The sequence below is a fragment of the Bubalus kerabau genome, chromosome 19 (genome assembly GCF_029407905.1).
Source record: "Bubalus kerabau isolate K-KA32 ecotype Philippines breed swamp buffalo chromosome 19, PCC_UOA_SB_1v2, whole genome shotgun sequence".
NCBI classification, from domain to species: domain Eukaryota; kingdom Metazoa; phylum Chordata; class Mammalia; order Artiodactyla; family Bovidae; genus Bubalus; species Bubalus kerabau.
In genome coordinates this window covers 26,446,590-26,467,510 of record NC_073642.1, presented here as the reverse complement: position 1 = coordinate 26,467,510, position 20,921 = coordinate 26,446,590, and positions in this window count along the sequence as shown.

The window sequence follows — 20,921 nt, the reverse complement described above, 5'->3', positions numbered from 1 at the left end:
AAAAGATGATACTGTGAAAGTGCTACACTCAATATGTCAGCAAATTTGGAAAACTCAGCAGTGGCCACAGGACTGGAAAAGGTCAGTTTTCAGTCCAATCCCAAAGAAAGGCAATGCCAAAGAATGATCAAACTACCGCACAGTTGTACTCATTTCTCACACTAGCAAAGTAATGCTCAAAATTCTCCAAGTCAGGCTTCAACAGTACATGAGTTGTGAACTTCCAGATGTTCAAGCTGGTTTTAGAAAAGGCAGAGGAGCCAGAGATCAAAGTGCCAACATCAGCTGCATCATGGAAAAAGAAAGAGAGTTCCAGAAAAACATCTACTTCTGCTTTATTGACTATGCCAAAACCTTTGACTATTCGGATCACAACAAACTGTGGAAAATTCTTAAAGAGATGGGACTACCAGACCGCCTGACCTGCCTCTTGAGAAATCTGTATGCAGGTCAAGAAGCAGCAGTTAGAACTGGACATGGAACAACAGACTGGTTCCAAATCGGGAAAGGAGTATATCAAGGGTGTATATGGTCATGCTGCTTATTTAACTTATATGCAGTGTACATCATGCAAAATGCCAGACTGGATGAAGCACAAGCTGGAATCAAGATTGCTGGGAGAAATGTCAATAACCTCAGATATGCAGATGACACCACCCTTATGTGAGAAAGTGAGGAACTAAAGAGCCTCTTGATGAAAGTGAAAGAGGAGAATGAAAAGGGAAATTAAAAAAAAATTAAAAAAAAAAAAAAGAAAAGGTTGGCGTGAAACTCAACATTCAGTAAACAAAATCATGGCATCTGGTCCCATCACTTCATGGCAAATAGATGGGGAAACAATGTAAACAGTGAGAGACTCTCTTTTGGAGGGCTCCAAAATCACTGCAGATGGTGACTGCAGCCATAAAATTAAGACGCTTGCTCCTTGGAAGAAAAGCTATAACCAATCTAGACAGCATATTAAAAAGCAGAAACATTATTTGCCAACAAAGGTCTGTCTAGTCCAGGCTATGGTTTTTTCAGTAGTCATGTATGGATGTGAGAGTTGGACTATAAAGAAAGCTGAGCATGGAAGAATTGATGTTTTTGAACTGTAATGTTGGAGAAGATGCTTGAGAGTGCCTTGGACTGCAAGGAGATCAAACCAGTCCATCTTAAAGGAAATCAGTCCTGAGTAGAATATTCATTGGAAGGACTGATGCTGAAGCTGAAGCTCCAATATTTTGGGCACCTGATGTGAAGAACTGACTCTTTGGAAAATACCCTGAAGCTGGGAAAGAAGGAAGGCGGCAGAAGGGGATGACAGAGGATGAGATGGTTGGATGGCATCACCGACTCAATGGATATGAGTTCAAGTAGGCTCCAGGAGTTGGTGATGGACAGGAAAGCCTGGTGTGCTGCAGTTCATGGGGTTGCAAAGAATTGGACATGACTGAGTGAACTGAACTGAACTGAACGTCCACTATGGTACGGCTACCTGTCAATTGTGAATACTGAGAGAAGGTGTTATGACAGTGTGGACTAGATGAACGGTAATGTGATCCCACCAGCCAATATGAAAATCCTGCCTACAATAAACACAAAACAGGCTTAAAAAGATGACTAACACCATACACAAAAATAAACTCAAAATGGATTAAAGATCTCAACGTAAGACCAGAAACTATAAAACTCCTAGAGGAGAACATGGGCAAAACACTCTCTGACATACATCACAGCAGGATCCTCTATGACCTACCTCCCAGAATATTGGAAATAAAAGCAAAAATAAACAAATGGGACCTAATTAAACTTAAAAGCTTCTGCACAACAAAGGAAACTATTAGCAAGGTGAAAAGGCAGCCTTCAGAATGGGAGAAAATAACAGCAAATGAAGCAACTGACAAACAACTAATCTCGAGAATATACAAGCAACTCCTACAGCTCAACTCCAGAAAAATAAATGACCCAATCAAAAAATGGGCCAAAGAACTAAATAGACATTTCTCCAAAGAAGACAAACAGATGGCTAACAAACACATGAAAAGATGCTCAACATCACTCATTATCAGAGAAATGCAAATCAAAACCACTATGAGGTACCATTTCACGCCAGTCAGAATGGCTGCGATCCAAAAGTCTACAAGCAATAAATGCTGGAGAGGGTGTGGAGAAAAGGGAACCCTCTTGCACTGTTGGTGGGAATGCAAACTAGTACAGCCACTATGGAGAACAGTGTGGAGATTCCTTAAAAAACTGGAAATAGAACTGCCTTATGATCCAGCAATCCCACTGCTGGGCATACACACTGAGGAAACCAGAAGGGAAAGAGACACGTGTACCCCAATGTTCATCGCAGCACTGTTTATAATAGCCAGGACATGGAAGCAACCTAGATGCCCATCAGCAGATGAATGGATAAGAAAGCTGTGGTACATATACACAATGGAGTATTACTCTGCCATTAAAAAGAATACATTTGAATCAGTTCTAATGAGGTGGATGAAACTGGAACCTATTATACAGAGTGAAGTAAGCCAGAAAGAAAAACACCAATACAGTATACTAATGCATATATATGGAATTTAGAAAGATGGGAACAATAACCCTGTGTACGAGACAGCAGAAGAGACACTGATGTATAGATCAGTTTTATGGACTCTGTGGGAGAGGCAGAGGGTGGGGAGATTTGGGAGAATGGCATTGAAACATGTATAATATCGTGTATGAAACGAGTCGCCAGTCCAGGTTCGATGCACGATGCTGGATGCTTGGGGCTGGTGCACTGGGATGACCCAGAGAGAGGGTATGGGGAGGGAGGAGGGAGGAGGGTTCAGAATGGGGAGCACAGGTATACCTGTGGCGGATTCATTTAGATGTTTGGGAAAACTAATACAATATTGTAAAGTTTAAAAATAAAATTAAAAAAAAAAGTCAAAAAAAAAAAAAAAAAAAAAGATGAACCAAAAGGGAGGGAGAGCAAATGTTCATGTCTCTGCTGATTTAGACATTCTGTTTTTGTTTTTTTTTTTTTAACCTCCACAACTGAACTGCATCTTGACAACAATTAGAGGATGAATCAAGCCTTTGCATCCAGGCAAACAGCTAGAAGAGGTGTTTAATACAACGCAGGAGAAGAATGCTGCGTTTGAAATGATGACCCTCTGTGCCCTAATCACTGTGTCTACAGATTTAAATATGCTGCTCAGTACTGGTTATGGGAACAGAAATTTAAATGGCTTGATTTTTCTTCATCAGACTTTGCTTAACACAGACTCATTGAAGTGGAAATCTAGTTTGTACAGAATTATTTACAGTTTGTTGGTTCTTTTTCTAAGGATCTGTTTATAAGGAGACACATCATGGGCTTAAGAGTGCCAGTTTCTGAAACCAGAATCTTTTCTGTTGGTCTCATCTCATCAGCCCCCTACTAATGGGCTCTGATGTCGTTACCCCATTCCTCTCTTCTGCTCTGCCCCCTGGCCTAATTTCTTGGTTTATGTCCTCTCAGTGGATGTCCATTTTTTTCTCTGCCTAGGATCTAATGTTGTGGAACATTCTAGTGGGAGAGGGAACCTACCTCCTGCTATAGAAGCAGACATGACCAGGCACCTGCAGTGTTGTGTCCTGGGAGCCGGGATGCACTCCTGTGACCCAGATGTGTCCAAGCAGGTAGCACCCCTGAGAGAAGCTGAGCTAGCCCTTCCAAGGAGCAGGGAACAGAGAGTTCATCCCCCTTGTAGTGACAACCACTGTCTTGAAGGAGCGGTGGCACTAGTGGCCTCCAGTGGGCAGCAGGGGCCAGAGGTCATGACCTAGGTGTGGCGGTGATATGTGTCAGCTGGACTCATAGCTTAATGACACCTGCCTGTCACCTGTCACTACTCACACCCAGTACCACGTCCCCTTACCTTGCTCTCTCTCTCTATATATATATTTTTAATTTATAATTTCCCTGATGGTACAGAGAATAATAATTCACCTGCCAATGCAGGAGAAAACAAGCTCCATCCCAGGTCTGGGAAGATCCCATATGCCTGGATCCCGGGCTCCTCAAGAAGAGAAAGTGAAAGCGAAGTCGCTTAGTCGTGTCTGACTCTTTGTGACCCCATGGACTGTAGCCCACCAGGCTCCTCTGTCCATGGGCTTTTCCAGGCAAGAGTACTGGAGTGGGTTGCCATTTCCCTCTCCAGGGGATATTCCTGACCCAGGGATCGAACCTGGATCTCCCGCATCGTAGGCAGATGCTTTTACTGTCTGAGCCACCAGCCATTGCGATAAGAAGTCCATGCACAGCAACTAGAGAGTAGTCCCTGCTTGCCGCAACTAGAGAAAAGCTCACACAGCAATGAAGACCCAGTGCAGCAAAAAAGAAATACATTTTAAAAATTTATTATAGTTGCTTTGCAATGCTGTGTTCACTTCTGCTGTACAACAGGAATTGTCCTGTCCTACAGAGTCCAGGGAACAGGCCAGCAGGCAGGCGAGGAAGGGCCCAGCTGGGCCTGGGCATGGCCAGGGCAGGTGCACACCAGCTGCCCCAAGAGCTGCCACTTGGAGGGACTGAGTCTGCAAGGCCAGCTCTCTCTGGGGTCTACTTTGTGTTCTCTGTGTGTCACCTGGTTGGTGAAGGAACCTGACCTCAACTCGTATGGTTTCAAGGTCAAGCTTCCCATAGGTGGGCTTGGAAACTGACAAATGTTCAAGGTCCAATTTTCAATTTAGAATTAGGTGGAAATCCCAGATATCTGCTAGGAGCTATGTGCTTTGTTGCTGTTGGTTAGTCGCTAAGTCATGTCTGACTCTTTTGTGACCCCATGGACTGTAGCCCACCAAGTTCCTCTGTACAAGGGATTTTCGAGGCAAGAATACTAGAGTGGGTTGCCATTTCCTTCTTCAGAGGATCTTCCCAACCCAGAAATCAAACCTGCATTGCAGGCAGATTTTGATCCAATAGGGGAAGCTATGTGCCACTAAGTCTTAATCTTTCTGTGTCTTACAGACTTAATTTCTCTGTGTCTTAGTTCCCTCAGTTGAAAAATTAGGGTAATAATACTTACCTCTCATGGAGGTGTAAGGTTTAAATAAAATAACTCATGTAAAGTGGTTAGTACATAGTAGAATTTCAGTAAATGTTAATTCTTCTTCCATTTCCCTTTATTAAAGAGTTTAAACATCATCCTTTCAGTGTTGGGGAGCTACTGAAAGATAATCAGATGACATTATTGGATGTGATTTCTCTCTTTGAAGTGCAGGAGCTATATCAGAGAGGAGGAATATTGTGTGAAATAGTAATAGGCAAGAATTTACATGTTGTTTTAGAATTCCTGATAGAGTCCTAATGCTAAGTAAGTTCAGTTCAGTCGCTCAGCATGTCTGATTCTTTGCGACCCCATGAATCGCAGCACGCCAGGCCTCCCTGTCCATCACCAACTCCAGGAGCCTACCCAAACTCATGTCCATTGAGTCGGTGATGCCATTCAACCATCTTATCCTCTGTCGTCCCCTTCTCCTCCTGCCCTCAATTTTTCCCATCATCAGGGTCTTTTCAAATAAGTCAGCTCTTCGCATCAGGTGGCCAAAGTATTGGAGTTTCAGCTTCAACATCAGTCCTTGCAATCAATACCCAGGACTGATCTCCTTTATGATGGACTGGTTGGATCTCCTTGCAGTCCAAGGGATTCTCAAGAGTCTTCTCCAACATCACAGTTCAAAAGCATCAATTCTTTGGTGCTCAGCTTTCTTTATAGTCACCTCTCACATCCACACATGACTACTGGAAAAACCATACCTTTGACTAGACAGACCTTTGTTGGCAAAGTAATGTCTCTGCTTTTTAATATACTGTCTAGGTTGGTCATAGCTTTCCTTCCAAGGAGTAAGCGCCTTTTAACCTCATGGCTGCAATCACCATCTGCAGTGATTTAGGAGCCCCCCAAAATAAAGTCAGCCACTGTTTCCACTGTTTCCCCATTTATTTGCCATGCAGCAATGGGACCAGATGCAAGATCTTAGTTTTCCAAATGTTGAGCTTTAAGCCAACTTTTTCACTCTCCTCTTTCACTTTCAAATAGGTCCTAAATATTCCACCTCAAGAGGGGTGCTGGAGACATCTCACTGTGTCTTAGTCGAAGGCACAGAAATCACCCAAGGGCTCTCACCAGCTCCATTTCTGATGCCATGTATGTAAGCAGTAGCTGTGGTGTGTGTGCTAAGTCACTTTAGCTGTGTCTGACTCTTTGAGGTCCAATCGACTGTAACCCACGAGGCTTCTCTGTCCATGGCAAGAATACTGGAGTGGGTTGCCATGCCTTCCTCCAGGGGGTCTTCCCAACCCAGAGACTGAATCCACATTTCTTGTGTCTCCTGCAGCTGTGGTGTATCCCCAACTAAAAATGGTCTGCTTCTTATTATCACTATACACTGCTGATTTTGAACAATGTCAGTGATAAAGTAGTGCTCCCCACCTAACTGTTTTAGTCTAAGTTCTAACAACTGCTGTGGTTACTGAGTTCTAGCAAAGTGTGTGTAAATATAGTTAAGTCCCTCGCATATGAACCTTCAAGTTGCGAACTTCCAAAGATGTGAACGTGTGTTCGCATGTCCAGTCACGTGAGATAGTTCACGTGTCTGGCGTACATTGTCATGTGTGTGCATCCTCTACAAGTAGTTGTGCTCGTGTGTACTTTACTGTACAGTCTGGTATGGAGTACAGTAGTACAGTGTCTTTATTTCAAGCCCAGAACCTGTGCCGTCAACGTCAGTTGTGAGTGACATCTCAGTTTGCCCTCCATCTCCTATTGCTGATGACCCTTCAGCTCTACTATCTCCCACCTCCCCTCCCTCCTCCAGTCAGTAACTCTTCTTGTGTGTTTATTCGCTGCCAACTCTGGTATGCCAGCTATTGTACTGTACTCCTGTACTTTTCAAGGTACTGCACTGTAACATTAAAATGTTTTCTTTGTGTTTGCTATATATTATTTGTGTGAAGAGTATTAAACACTTATGACAGTACAGTACTATATCGCTGAGTGTGTTAGTTGGGTACCTAAGCTAACTTTGTTGGATGTATGAACAAATTGGACTTAATAAATGTGCTCTTGGAATGGAACTTATTGGTATAAGGGACTTACTATAAGGCTCACATTTGCACTTATTTATTAAACATTGTGGAGAAGGCAATGGCAACCCACTCCAGTACTCTTGCCTGGAAAATCCCATGGATGGAGGTGCCTGGTAGGCTGCAGTCTGTGGGGTCGCTAAGAGTCAGACACAACTGAGCCTCTTCACTTTCACTTTTCACTTTCATGCATTGGAGAAGGAAATGACAACCCTCTCCAATGTTCTTGCCTGGAGAATCCCAGGGACGGGGGAGCCTTGTGGGCTGCCGTCTATGGGGTCGCACAGAGTCAGACACGACTGAAGCGACTTAGCAGCAGCATTAAACATTGTAATTTACATGGAATTTAATTGGAAGAACTCCTAGTGGTACATATCCCCGACCCCCACCCCATGGACTCAGCTACAGGCATTCCTTTGGAGAGAATAAGTTCATAAAGATTCAGAATCACTGTGCTTTTTTCAGAAACAGTTGCTATCTCTGTTCCTCGTACTGTACCTCCCTACATCTATATGGTGGATTAGAAATATGTTATAAAGGTAGCAGAATGATTGCAAAGACAATGAAATAGGACCCAAGTTACTTCAATTCTATCATTCTATGAAACTCTAGAGAAATGACAAAAGATGTTGGTCCTCACTGCCTGGAGAAGCCAAAAGGGCAGTAATTCTCACCAAAAAGCAGGCAATCTTTCTAAAGCCCTGAATCAAATAGTGTCTGCTATTATCAGCCATTTTTCTCTGATCTTTGCAGGAGAAAAACTTCAGACTTTTTTTTTTTTTTTTTTTTTTTACCAAATGCAATAGGCCATAGACTTTTTAATGTAGAATAGACCTTTATTTTCTGGTGATGATATTTTAGTGAAAATTTTCTATTTCATTGCCTCCAGAGTTCATCTCAAAGAAACAAAGACATGGACATTATTTTAATTTCTGGAATTTATTGTGAAATGGGATTTTTAATGAATCTCTGTCAAACTTAAGCTTTTCCCCAACTCTTTCTCTATCTCTTGCTTCACGTTAAAGAAACTTTTTGAAGTTAGAATGTATAAAAAGTGTTCTTTTATCTACTACAAGCAAAGCAATATGACAAATCTGGCTCTACTGTCTATTGAACGTGAACATGCAAACAACATCAACTTTTAGAAGTCATTGACAAATGTGCAGAAATTAAGCCTTGAACATAGAAACCACAGTGCTATTCTTCAAGACAGTGACAGGCCAATATGTAGGTACAAGTTTTTCTTTTAAAAAATAGGTTAATTAAAAAGAAGTAATCCCTTACTTTTGAACTTTTTTGTGCTTTAATATTTATTTTATTTTTATAGGCATGATTGTGTATATGTTCAATGAACATTTTTCTCTCTGGCATTTTTTTCCTGGCGATTATTATTATTTGTTTCATTTCATGTTTATTCCTGAAAATAGTTTTGTCCTGTAGAGGATGGGAGCTTTAACAGAATGATTCACCTGATATGTCAACTATATGAAAGTGAAAGTCGCTCAGTCATGTCCGAGTCTTTACAACCCCATGGACTATAGTCCATGGAAATCTCCAGGCAATAATACTGGAGTGGGTAGCTTTTCCCTTTTCAAGGGGATCTTCCCAACCCAGGGATTGGACTCAGGTCTCCCACATTGCAGGCAGATTCTTTACCAGCTGATCACTGAACAGAAGACGAAACACTGAAGCATTCATCAGCCCCATGCCTCTAAGCCAAGAGTGGAGGCCTGATAGCTCCACTGTGGAAACAGGTTGTCCCCACGAGTAGAAGATACCAGGGTACCATTCCCCAGCTGGGCAGTCACCTGTGCCATAAACTTACTGATGTGTCCTTTACAACAGGAAGAAAGAAGAGGGAGAAGGGGAAGGGGAAGTCAGGGTGACAAGGATGAGTCTATTTCCTGTGGTCAAGAACACTGGGGGGGATGTCCCTGGTGACCCAGTGGATAAGAATCTGCCTGACAATGCAGGAAACATGGGTTCAATTTCTGGTCCAAGAAGATTCCACATGCTGCAGAGAAACTAAGCTCATGTGCCACAGCTACTGGAGCCTGAGTACCCTAGAGCCAGTGCTCTGAAACAATAAAAGCCACCACAATGAGAAGCCCATGCACTTCAACTAGAGGGTATCCCCCACTCGCTGCAACTAGAGAAAGCCTGTACACAGTGATCAAGACCCAATGCAGCCAAAAAGAAAAAAGAACACTGTGGAAGGCAGTTGAACTTGGGCTGTTTACAGATTCCTTGCCCAAAAAGGCGGCTTGCAGGGTGAAGGAACCCCAGCAGTGAGAAGGACCACAAGGCAGGCACTGAATCCGGTTTGGAAGAGGGCAATCTTCAGTTTATCTCCTGAACTGGGCAACTACACCCTGGAAAATGCCTTCTGAAGAATTCACAGTAGGCTCCCCTGAGAACCAACCTCATGCCTGCTCTGCAGAGGATGTGGATGGTCTGTCAGTATAGCCAAGAGAACACCTGGAGAGATGGGTAGGATGATAAGAACTTGAAGTTTTAAATAGGACTCAAAAAAGCAAACTGGCTGTCTGGGGAGGCCTTACAAATAGCTGTGAAAAGAAGAGAAGTGAAAAGCAAAGGAGAAAAGAAAGATATAAACATCTGAATGCAGAGTTCCAAAGAATAGCAAGAAGAGATAAGAAAGCCTTCTTCAGCGATCAATGCAAAGAAATAGAAGAAAAAACAGAATGGGAAAGACTAGAGATCTCTTCAAGAAAATTAGAGATACCAAGGGAACATTTCATGCAAAGATGGGCTCGATAAAGGACAGAAATGGTATGGACCTAACAGAAGCAGAAGATATTAAGAAGAGATGGCAAGAATACACAGAAGAACTATACAAAAAAGATCTTTACAACCCAGATAATCACGATGGTGTGATCACTGACCTAGAGCCAGACATCCTGGAATGTGAAGTCAAGTGGGCCTTAGGAAGCATCACTAGGAACAAAGCTAGTGGAGGTGATGGAATTCCAGTTGAGCTATTTCAAATCCTGAAAGATGATGCTGTGAAAGTGCTGCACTCAATATGTCAGCAAATTTGGAAAACTCAGCAGTGGCCACAGGACTGGAAAAGGTCAGTTTTCACTCCAATCCCAAAGAAAGGCAATGCCAAAGAATGCTCAAACTACCACACAATTGCACTCATCTCACACACTAGTAAAGTAATGCTCAAAATTCTCCAAGCCAGGCTTCAGCAATACGTGAACCATGAACTTCCTGATGTTCAAGCTGGTTTTAGAAAAGGCAGAGGAGCCAGAGATCAAATTGCCAACATCCGCTGGATCATTGAAAAAGCAAGAGAGTTCCAGAAAAACATCTACTTCTGCTTTATTGACTATGCCAAAGCCTTTGACTGTGTGGATCACAATAAACTGGAAAATTCTGAAAGAGATGGGAATACCAGACCACCTGACCTGCTTCTTGAGAAATCTGTATGCAGGTCAAGAAGCAACAATTAGAACTGGACCTGGAACAACAGACTGGTTCCAAATAGGAAAAGGAGTACGTCAAGGCTGTATATTGTCACCCTGCTTATTTAACTCATATGCAGAATCATGAGAAACACTGGACTGGAAGAAACACAAGCTGGAATCAAGATTGCCAGGAGAAATATCAATAACCTCAGATATGCAGATGACACCACCCTTATGGAAGAAAGTGAAGAGGAACTCAAAAGCCTCTTGATGAAAATGAAAGTGGAGAGTGAAAAAGTTGGCTTAAAGCTCAACATTCAGAAAACAAAGATCATGGCATCTGGTCCCATCACTTCATGGGAAATAGATGGGGAAACAGTGGAAACAGTGTCAGACTTTATTTTTGGGGGCTCCAAAATCACTGCAGGTGGTGACTGCAGCCATGAAATTAAAAGATGCTTACTCCTTGGAAGGAAAGTTATGACCAACCTAGATAGCATATTCAAAAGCAGAGACATTACTTTGTCAACAAAGGTCCGTCTAGTCAATGCTATGGTTTTTCCTGTGGTCATGTATGGATGTGAGAGTTGGACTGTGAAGAAGGCTGAGCACCAAAGAATTGATGCTTTTAAACTGTGGTATTGAAGAAGACTCTTGAGAGTCCCTTGGACTGCAAGGAGATCCAACCAGTCCATTCTGAAGGAGATCAGCCCTGGGTGTTCTTTGGAAGGAATGATGCTAAAGCTGAAACTCCAGTACTTTGGCCACCTCATGCGAAGAGTTGACTCATTGGAAAAGACTCTGATGCTGGGAGGGATTGTGGGCAGGAGGAGAAGGGGACGACAGAGGATGAGATGGCTGGATGGCATCATTGACTCGATGGACATGAGTCTGAGTGAACTCCGGGAGTTGGTGATGGACAAGGAGGCCTGGCATGCTGCGATTCATGGGGTTGCAAAGAGTCAGATACGACTAAGCGACTGAACTGAAATGAACTGGACTTTAGAGAAAAATTATCAAAAACTGACCAGAAAGCTGTAAGTTTTGCCCTCAATGTCATCCAGGTGTTAATAAGAGGAATGGACAAGGCAGAGTTAAAGGTCCCAGTGGTTGGAGAAAAAAAAGAAGTTTAAGTTCATGTCCACTGTGTTTAGATTATTAGAAAAAGCAGCCCCTATTTCCAATATTTCATAATAGTAGCAAAGTATTTTATAATTTTAACTTGAAAACAAAATTTATAAAAATAAATACATCTTGGTGAGATTTTGAAAGTCTTTATAAGGTTGAGCACAATATCTTATAATTTTTTGAAAAAAAATTCTATTTATTTATTTGGCTGCTCTGGGTCTTAGTCACAGCATTCAAGATCTTGATCTTCATTGCTGTGGGTGAGATCTTTAGTTGTAGCATGCAGGATCCCCGTGGCACGTGGGATCTAGTTTCCTGACCAAGGATCAAACCCAGGCCCCCTGCATTGGGAGCATGAAGTCTTAGCCACTGGACCACGAGGTCAGTAGTCTTAGTCACTGGACCCTAGCACAGTATCTTATAATTTTAAAATAATCCACACCCAGAACTCTGGTTCCTATTTGCGATGTAGAAAGCTGAAAAGAGAACTATTTCTACCCTTATGACCAAAACAACATTTGAAAGCCTACAGATTCACAAGTTTCTCTGAGTCTACCAGAGTCTTGAAGATGTAAGAAAACTGACTGACTTTAAAGGAGAGAGGTATATTCAGGCAGGGTCTGAAGGTGGTTAGTCAGAAATTATAGATACTAAGCTACAGTCCAGCCAGAGTGAAAATATTCACAACAACAATCATTATGAGAAGATCAGTGGAAGATTTAGCCTCATCTTTGTCCACTAAAAAGCTTTCAGAAGTTTCATATTTGACAGAGTGTTCAACAGAGCAGTTTATAATCCATCTGTGTGGGACAAAGATGTGTAAACCAATTTCTGGGTTAAGATTGATGACTTTAATTTTCTTGTTGAGAAAGCTGTCTGGGTGTGGGCTGTTATCATGAGTTCATTTGAGGTTTGGACAATTGGTGGATACCAGGCATGCCCTTAGTTCTGGGGCCAGTAAAGCTGAGTCAGTTGACCATGACCTTGGAGTCTCACTGCAGTACAAGATTGGTCCTGAGGAGCAGAGGCAACCAATGAGGAAGGTCTAACCAGAGGGTTAATTTGACACTTGGTATTTCTGAATCTTGGTTTCTTCATCTGTTGTTGTGTAGTCGCTAATTCATGTCCGACTCTTTGACCCCATGGACTGCAGCACGCCAGGCTTCCCTGTCCTTTACTCTCTCCTGGAGTTTGTGCAAACTCACGTCACTGAGTTAGTGATGCCATCCAATCATCGCTTCATCTGTAAGACCATACAATTTGTAATTGCACAATCCTGCCCCTGCTTAACCTACATGGTTGTTGGGAAACAATAAATAGTAAATGAAGGGAGATCCAAACAAAGAAATAATGCCAATGAAGTCATTTGTAAATATTATGCAAATTACATGATTAATTAGCTTATCTTTCTATTCCGAAGTGTTTGATGAATAGTTACCCTGAAGATCTAGTGTCAGTCACTCAGTCAAGTCCAACTATTTGCAACCCACTGGACTGTAGCCCACCAGACTCCTCTGTCCATGGGATTTTCCAGCAAGAATACTGGAGTGGGTAGCCATTCCCTTCTCCAGGGGCTCTTCCTGACCCAGGGATTGAACCTGGGTCTCCTGCATTGCAGGCAGATTTTTTACCATCTGAGCCACCAGGAAAACCCCTGAAGATCTAGAGCGAGAAGCTAATGGAGGACCATGAACACCAGGTGGCAACTTTAGGATGTAGTCTATAAGCAGTGGGAAACCTCTGAAGTTTTTGGTCAGCCAAGTAGCCTAATAAAAATGTTCTTTTCAGAAGACAAGCTGGTTGCCATGTGAGAACTACGACACTTTCGATTCTGTTTTCTAAATTCCTCTTGAATTTGTTCCCTCCTCCTGTCCTATGTATTCTTGCCTGGAGAATCCCATGGACAGAGGAGCCTCGTGGGCTGCAGTCATGGGGTTGCAAAGAGTTGGACATGATTGAGTGATTGAGCACACACTCACTTGTCCTATAGACACTGCCATAGTTCATAACTTAACATCTCTCATGTGAAATAGATGTTGCAATAATCTTCTAAATGGTCTTCTTCCCTCTAACCTTGTTTATTCTGATTCATTCTCCATGTGAATTTTTTTTTTTCTCAGCCATGCTGCATGGCATGTGGGATATTATTAGTTCCCAGACCAGGGATCAAACCCGTGACTCTCTGCAGTAGAAGAATGGAGTCTTAATCACTTAATCCTTCCCATCAAGGAAGTCCTACATTCTCCAAGTCTACCTGGAGAATTTTATCTGATTATTTATTGGTTGATTTAATGTTTATTGAGCTCTATCAAGTACAAGGCCTTGGGAACATGGCAGCAATTTTTGCTGAAGCGTAGATCTTGACATATTGCTGTTCTCTATCAGTACAATAAAGTAAAAACTCCTCCCATGGCACACAATGCCATTTATAACCTAGACTCTTAGGAGCCTCAAGGCTTGGCATTCATTTTTCTGCCTTACAATCTTTCTTGTATTCTGTACACAACTGTTTGCTATTGAAGTTATATCTTATATAACTTAAGACTTAAAAGGGAGATGATCTTGGGTAAGTCAGTTAGGTTCTCAGTTTATTTATTATAAAACATACCTTAAACATCTCCTGTAAAAATCAATGATATAGGAATGTAAATTGACTAGCACAGTGTCATATCAGTTGATTTGGTCACAAGTAACAGAACACCTGACCATAGAGGTTTAGACAAATAAATGTACAGAGATTGGAAGTAGTTTCAATCTTGATTCAGTGGCTCAAAAATGACAGGGCTGAATTTCTCAATCTCATGCTGCTCACCTCATTCTCACAGTATTGTTGCTGTGGCTCCAGACTTTACATCTACATCCAAGGAAGGAAAGGGGAAGGGATAGTGACTGCTGTATTACTCGTTTTCATCAGGTTAGTAAAAATCTCCTGAATTCCACATAGCAGATTTTTCATTAGACCATTTTTCTCCCCAGAAGCAGATCACATGGCCGTCTTCTCTTGTTATGGAGGTTGGGAATTTGGAGAGATGAATTTTCCAGACTGGTTGAAACAAATCATGATTTGTCATTTGGGGATGGGCACCTTGCCACTCTGAACGAATTTGGAGTTCAGTTAACAAGGAAAATGAGCAAATTGTTGACTAGCATTACTCAATAGTATTTTCTAAACACATCAGTCATTACCAGCATTACTCATTAGTGTTTTCAAATCTTCCCGCAAGAAATCCCACATGTGTTCACGTCACTAAGTATTTCCACGTGGTATATTGTGTGCTCACACGCTAGCAAAGTAATACTCAAAATTCTCCAAGTCAGGCTTCCACAGTACATGAATTGTGAACTTCCAGATGTTCAAGCTGGATTTAGAAAAGGCAGAGGAGCCCGAGATCAAATTGCCAACATCCGCTGGGTCATCGAAAAAGCAAGAGAGTTCCAGAAAAACATCTACTTTTGTTTTATTGACTATGCCAAAGCCTTTGACTGTGTGGATCACAACAAACTGTGGAGAATTCTTGAGGAGATGGGAATACCAGACCAACTGACCTGCCTCCTGAGAAATCTGTATGCAGGTCAAGAAGCAACAGTTAGAACTGGACATGGAACAACAGACTGGTTCCAAATAGAAAAAGGAGTACATCAAGGCTGTATATTGCCACCCTGCTTATTTAATTCATATGCAGAGTACATCATGAGAAACTCTGGGCTGGAGGAAGCACAAGCTGGAATCAAGATTTCTGGGAGAAATATCAATAACTTCAGATATGCAGATGACACCACCCTGATGGCAGAAAGTGAAGAAGAACTAAAGAGCCTCTTGATGAAAGTGAAAGAGGAGAGTGAAAAAGTTGGCTTAAAACTCAACATTCAGAAAACTAAGATCATGGCCCCTGGTCCCATCACTTCATGGCAAACAGATGGGGAAACAATGGAAACAGTGAGAGACTTTATTTTGGGGGGCTCCAAATCACTGCAGATGGTGATTGCAGCCATGAAATTAAAAGACACTAATTCCTAGGAAGAAAAGCTAGACAGCATATTCAAAAGCAGAGACATTACTTTGCCAAGAAAGGTCCATCTAGTTAAAGCTATGGTTTTTCTAGTAGTCATGTATGGATGTGAGAGTTGGACTATAAAGAAAGCTGAGCACCAAAGAATTGATGCTTTTGAACTGTGGTGTTGGAGAAGACTCTTGAGAGTCCCTTGGACTGCAAGGAGATCCAGCCAGTCCATCCTAAAGGAGATCAGTTCTGGGTGTTCATTGGAAGGACTGATGTTGAGGCTGAAACTCCAATACTTTGGCCACCTGATGTGAAGAACTGACTCATTTGAAAAGACCCTGATGCTGGGAAAGATTGAAGGCAGGAGGAGAAGGGGACGACAGAGGATGAGATAGTTGGATGGCATCACCAATGTGATGGACATGAGTTTGAGTAGGCTCTGGAAGTTGGTGATGGACAGGGAAGCCTGGCGTGATGCAGTCCATGGAGTTGCAAAGAGCTGGACACTGAGTGACTGAACTGGACTGTTGTGTGCATACGACACCCCCCTCCCACATTGTACTTACACAATTTTTTATTGTGCCTTTTCTCAATACATGGCCATTTCCCACTTATTATCATTTTTAGTTTTAAGTTTTATTATTTTAAAATATTTATTTATTTATTTGGCCATGCCAGATATTAGTTGCAGCATGTAGGGCCTTTAGTTGTGGTATGCAAGCTCTTAGTTATGGCATGTGGGATCTAGTTCCCTGACCAGGGATTGAACCACAGCCCCCTGCATTGGGAGCCCTGAGTCTTAGCCACTGGACCACCAGGAAAATCCCCCATTATCCTTTTTTAAAAGATGCACAGAGAAGATCCATTAACTGACTGCATCATGATTTACTTAACCATTCCTCTTTAGTTGGAAATTTGTTATTTTCTATCTATTATATTATTATAGGAGAGGGAAATTTAGTGAAGTTTGTATTCTGGTCCACATATGTTACACAGATTATTTCGTTCAAACCTCAAAACCTTCCTACATAGGAAAAATACCTATGTAGGTATTATTTCCATTTAACAGATGTGGAAATCTAGGTGCAGGGAAATTAGTTTGCCCTAAGTTCTACAACTAGTGAGGAGCAGAGTCAGGATTCACAGAGAAGATGCTTTAGCTGCAAAGGCTGTGCTTTTTGATTGGAATCCACACTGAAATGGACATTTGTGTGGGTGTATCAGTCGTGTTCAGATCCTCTTAGCCTCTCTGGCTTTGGAGCATGTAGTCCAGGCTCCATTGCCTCTATAGTGACTACATCAGTGTAGACTTTGTCCAGCTTCATGTCAGCCCATGCTACTGCACTGCTCTGGGTGCCCCAGGGTCTCCTGTGGAATCTGAGGTGTGAGCCACTGAGGGACTCTCTGGACATCCACCCCTCTGTAGCCTGGAAGGTTGAAGGAATTAATGCCTCATGGGGCAAACTTTGACCAATAGGAGGTGGAAACCAGGGGATAATTTCTGCACTTCCTCTTTGTATATGGACTGTGTTCATTCATGGTTATTGCATGGCCTTGTTCAAGGTGGTCTTGTGACATCAAATAATCAGTTTTGCTTAATACCAAGCAATGGGCAGCTCCCTGCTCCCCCAATGTTGATTCTTTCTCCTTGTCTTCTTCATTCTCCTCCACACTTCCCTGATAATGAAGTTCAGTTCAGTTCAGCTGCTCAGTTGTGTCTGACTCTTTGCGATCCCATGCACTGCAGCACACCAGACCTTCCTGTCCATCACCAACTCCCGGAGTTTACTCAAACTTATGTCCATTGAGACAGTGATGCCATCCAACCATCTCATCCTCTGTTATGCCCTTCTCCTCCTGCCCTCAATCTTTTCCAGCATCAGGGTCTTTTCAAATGAGTCAGTTCTTTGCATCAGGTGGCCAAAGTATTGGAGTTTCAGCCTCAACATCAGTCTTTGCAATGAACACCCAGGACTGATCTCCTTTAGGATGGACTGGTTGGATGTCCTTGCAGTCCAAGGGACTCTCAAGAGTCTTCTCCAACACCACAGTTCAAAAGAATCAATTCTTCTGTGCCTAGCTTTCTTTATAGTCCAACTCTCACATCCACACATGACTACTAGAAAAACCATAGCTTTAACTAGATGGACCTTTCTTGGCAAAGTAATGTCTCTGCTTTTGAATATGCTGTCTAGCTTTTCTTCCTAGGAATTAGTGTCTTTTAATTTCATGGCTGCAATCACCATCTGCAGTGATTTGGAGCCCCCCAAAATAAAGTCTCTCACTGTTTCCATTGTTTCCCCATCTGTTTGCCATGAAGTGATGGGACCAGAGGCCATGATCTTAGTTTTCTGAATGTTGAGCTTTAAGCCAACTTTTTCACTCTCCTCTTTCACTTTCATCAAGAGGCTCTTTAGTTCTTCTTCACTTTCTGCCATCAGGGTGGTGTCATCTGCATATCTGAAGTTATTGATATTTCTCCCAGAAATCTTGATTCCAGCTTGTGCTTCCTCCAGCCCAGAGTTTCTCATGATGTACTCTGCATATGAATTAAATAAGCAGGGTGGCAATATACAGCCTTGAGGTACTCCTTTTTCTATTTGGAACCAGTCTGTTGTTCCATGTCCAGTTCTAACTGTTGCTTCTTGACCTGCATGCAGATTTCTCAATGAAGTAATAGTAAATAAATGTGTGCAATTTCAGCCTGGCTTTCTGGTCAACCCAGGCTGAGACTGTACATCATGCTATTTAATTATTTAGGGTGATTTCCTTTGTCTAAAAGTGTTCCCATATGAAGTAAAAAATATGAATATTCCTATGGCTTTGAGAACTTTATGATTGACTTCAAATCTACTGCCCCCACCCCCCCCGACCCCCTGACCTTTGGCTCATCCAATCAATGAATATTGTTGGGTAAGAAGAAATTTCCCTCTGTCCTTTTGTGTTATTCTGGCTGACCTAAGAACTAACTTGACATGAGATAGATCAACAAGAAATAAATCAAACAAAAGTTCAGTAACCTGTGTAAATAGGAGAGATCCAGGAAAATTGAGTAACTTTCTAAAATTGCCAAAATCCCCAGTTGATTAATTATTTTTTTGTTTGTTTTTTGTTTTTTTTTTGGCAACACCATGTGGCACTTGGGATCTTAGTTCCCCACCAGGCATCAAACCAAAGCCCCCTGCAGTGGAAGCTTGAAGTCTTAACCACTGGATAGCCAGGGAAGTCCCCATTTTATTTTTTTTTAAACTTAAAAAAACTTTAATTTATTTTTGGGTGTGCTGGATCTTTCATGTTACACGGGCTTTTTCTAGTTATGGAGGCACGGGACTACTCTCTAGTTGTGGTGCGTGGGCTTCTCTTGTTGCAGAGCACAGGCTCCAGAGTACAGATTCAGTAGTTGTGGCCCATGGGGTTAGTTGTCTCGAGGCATGTGGAATCTTCCCCGACCAGGAATGGAACCCATGTCCCCTGCATTGGCAGTTGTATTCTTAACCAATGGACCACCAGGGAAAGTCCTTGTGTGGCAAATTTTACTCCCCTCTATGTCTCTCGTCTTTGTCAGACTGACTTCACTCATTACTGCACGTGAAGAGCAAGTGAAGAGCTGAAATCCTCCTGGTAATGAGTTATAAAGAAGGCCGCAAACAGAAATGTTTTTTTACCACATACAACCAACATTGGTTCAATGTTAATGTGTGGGAAAACGTCATCTTTGCAGAAAGGGAATTTTAACCATTTGAGTTATGTTCCCTAGGGGAAAACCCCTAGACACACAGCTTCTAGGAGTGTGCTGGCCCCTGGCAATTGCTCTAATTACCTGTGAGCTAATTAGAGACCATTATGTATTCAGAAGTGAGATTTTCATCCTTCAAAATTTGCATCTTCAGTGAGGAGCTCATTCTCTATGCATCACAAGGTGAGTGTTCCCTGCTGATTTCTTCTCCTCATATATAAGCCGGGTGCACTCTGGGACTGCTTTAATCAGAAGGCCATTAAGCAGAGCCCGAAGAAGCCAGGAAGAGGAAGCTGACTTCTGGAGCACACAGATGGGTCTGGAGTCTATCTTATGATAGTAAACAACTATTTGAAGAGAGAATTTGGACAGCTCTTTCCAGTGGCTGCTTTTGAGTTTGTTCAGTCATAATCAGAGGGTTTCCAGAAGAAACCAAATATCAGACACCTTCCTGAGTAAGAATGACCATTGTTAGGGCCCTTCTAAGATTCTAGGAGGACCCTGTATTTCTTTATTTTCTCTCTTTCTTTCCTCCTTTCTTCTTTTTTAAATTGAGGTATAGAAGCTATGGTTTTTCCAATAGTCACATATGGATGTGAGAGTTGGACCATAAAGAAGACTGAGCACTGAAGAATTGATGCTTTCTAACTGTGGTGCTTGGAGAAGGCAATGGCACCCCACTCCAGTACTCTTGCCTGGAAAATCCCATGGACGGAGGAGCCTGGAAGGCTGCAGTCCATGGGGCCGCTGAGGGTCGGACCCGACTGAGCGACTTCACTTTCACTTTTCACTTTCATGCCTTGGAGAAGGAAATGGCAACCCACTCCAGTGTTCTTGCCTGGAGAATCCCAGGGATGGGGGAGCCTGGTGGGCTGCTGTCTATGGGGTTGCACAGAGTTGGACACAACTGAAGTGACTTAGCAGCAGCAGCAGCAACTGTGATGCTGGAGAAGACTCTTGAGAGTCTCTTGGACAGCAAGGAGGTCACACCACTCAGTCCCAAAGGAAAGCAACCTGGAATATTCACTGAAAGGACTGATGCTAAAGCTGAAGCTCCAATATTTTGACTACCTGATGCAAAGAGCCAACTCATTGGAAAAGACCCTGACACTGGAAAAGACTGAGGGCAGGAGGAGAAGAGGGCAGCAGAGGATGAGATGGTTGGATGGCATCAATGACCCAATGGACATGAGTTTGAGCAAACTCTGGGAGATAGTGATGGACAGGGGAGCCTGGAATGCTGCAGTCCATGGGGTTGCAGAAAGTCAGACATGAGTTAGCAACTGAACAACAACCAAGAGTTACTTTACAATTTTGTGTTAGTTTTTGCTGTACAACAAAGTGAACCAGCTATACACACACATATATCCCCTCAGAGATGAGGTCTAATGGTCAGTTAAGATGATGCAGAAGATAGAAACAACGAGGGTATGACTAGAAGTCTGAGGGTAGGGTGATCTTGAGGTCGACTTGATCCAGGGGTGCACTTTCCATTTTCCTGCAGTCCCCTTGACTCTGCTTTG